This window comes from Populus nigra, chromosome 2 (genome assembly GCF_951802175.1).
Source record: "Populus nigra chromosome 2, ddPopNigr1.1, whole genome shotgun sequence".
Lineage (NCBI taxonomy): Eukaryota > Viridiplantae > Streptophyta > Magnoliopsida > Malpighiales > Salicaceae > Populus > Populus nigra.
Window position 1 is genome coordinate 19,284,595 of NC_084853.1, and position 2,500 is coordinate 19,287,094.

Below are 2,500 nucleotides of genomic sequence, written 5' to 3' on the forward strand. Positions count from 1 at the left end.
CAATTCCATGCCCCGTCAACATAACTCCCGATGTACTGTTTGCTTTTTCGGAAGAAGAGATCCATCCCCCCATCCTCGGCCAGCCAAAAACGCTCCAATTAATGGCCGGGTGAGATGACCCGGCGGCCCGCGACGCGTCATTCAAATCACTGCCCTATCGGCTACAACTGCTGATGGGTGGGATTAGAGGCCTGCCATGGTGGTGAGGGGCGGCGAGGACCGTGAAAGCTAGAGTTTTTCAGAGGCTGCCGGGAAAAAGGCCCCTCGGGTGGCGGGGTGCGAGGACCAGGCGCGTCATTCAATTCTCTTCCCTATCAACTTGGCTCCCGTTGGCGGGATTGGAGGCCTACTGTTTGTTACAGGGCTAAAATCGTCAGGGGAAGAGCTGACGAAACAATGCTGGTTTGGATGCAGGGGGTAGTGTTGGAATCGGCAGCGCGGACAAAATCGGCAAAGTCGACAAAAAAGACTGTTGGTCTGGACATCGGGGCAGCGGCAGCCATGCCGACAGGGGGGGAAATCGGCAGCGCAGATTTGTGCAGCTGCAGGTTCGTCGGGGAAATCGGCAGCGCAGATTTTTCGATGAACATGGGCTGGAAGATGGACTGTCCAGGCCAGGCAGGGAAATTCGTCAAGGGGACACGCTGACGAAAGTAGGCTCGTCGGTGAAAATCGGCAGCGCAGATTTTTCGACGAACAGGGGCTGGATGCTGGACCGGCCGGGCCAGGCAGGAAAATTCGTCAGGGGGGCACGCTGACGAAAAGAGGGGCTGCCGCGTGGAAAATCGGCAGCGCAGATTTTTCGACGAACATTCGTCAGGGGGGCACGCTGACGAAAAGAGGGGCTGCCGCGTGGAAAATCGGCAGCGCAGATTTTTCGACGAACAGGGGCTGGATGCTGGACCGGCCGGGCCAGGCAGGAAAATTCGTCAGGGGGGCACGCTGACGAAAAGAGGGGCTGCCGCGTGGAAAATCGGCAGCGCAGATTTTTCGACGAACATTCGTCAGGGGGGCACGCTGAGGAAAACAGGGGCTGCCGCGTGGAAAATCGGCAGCGCAGATTTTTCGACGAACATTCGTCAGGGGGGCACGCTGAGGAAAACAGGGGCTGCCGCGTGGAAAATCGGCAGCGCAGATTTTTCGACGAACAGGGGCTGGATGCTGGACCGGCCGGGCCAGGCAGGAAAATTCGTCAGGGGGGCACGCTGACGAAAAGAGGGGCTGCCGCGTGGAAAATCGGCAGCGCAGATTTTTCGACGAACAGGGGCTGGATGCTGGACCGGCCGGGCCAGGCAGGAAAATTCGTCAGGGGGGCACGCTGACGAAAAGAGGGGCTGCCGCGTGGAAAATCGGCAGCGCAGATTTTTCGACGAACAGGGGCTGGACTGGCCGGGCCAGGCAGGAAAATTCGTCAGGGGGGCACGCTGACGAAAACAGGGGCTGCCGCGTGGAAAATCGGCAGCGCAGATTTTTCGACGAACAGGGGCTGGACTGGCCGGGCCAGGCAGGAAAATTCGTCAGGGGGGCACGCTGACGAAAGTAGGCTCGTCGTGGAAAATCAGCAGCGCAGATTTTTCGACGAACAGGGGCTGGACGCTGGACTGGGCCAGGCAGGAAAATTCGTCAGGGGGGCACGCTGACGAAAACAGGGGCTGCCGCGTGGAATGGCAGCCTACACGCAGATGCGAATTCGGCAGCGCACGATGGCTTGAGCAGGTCATGGGTTCGACTTGGCGCGATCTGAAACCTGGACGAGGGACTGTCGACGCTGGACGAGCCAGCGCGGTGGCCTGTCGTGCCCCGTTCAGGGGGGGCCTGCCGCGGAGACAGCCCTCGCGGGCTCGACAGCGCAGGCCAGCGTCCCCGACGTCGCTGGCCGCGGCAGGCGAGCTGCCGGGGTTCCCGCATTCCTACAAGAAAACGTCGTGCTTTCCACATGAAACCAATCCAGTAAAATCAGCCATATTTTTATGAGGCTGCCCACTGAATTTGGGGTCATTCCGGGCCGGTTCCTAGTTTTGCGGATTTACTCGATTTCTAATGGTAGGAAAATTAAAACAAATACTTCCCGACCTCGAAAAATTCTGGGAAAATTAATGAAGGTGGATTGGATTTTTGCCAACCTCTCTGCAAAATTTCAGCTCAAAATACCAAGAAATGAATTTTTTAGAGGGGGGGTGACAGCTGGGACCTAGTAGTGTCTCCCCCTGCCAGAGCTGCAATGACACTTATTGCTCTTTAGGGAGCCACCAGGCCGGCGCCCCTCAAAGACCACACGCGCGCGCGCGCCCGCCCGCGCTGGGCGCTGGGGCGCTGGGGCCTGAGGGCCTGGGGCCCTTGGGGGCCCTTGGGCGCTTGGGCGCGCGCGCGCGGCCCCCGCAGCCATGCCGCGCCGCGCGACGCGCGGACAGCCCCTGCTGGCTTGCTCTCTCGCCCGCGGGGGGGCTGCCTTCGGGCCCTGGCCCCCCGCGTTCTGGCCTGCCCCCTGCGGGGGAGAGGC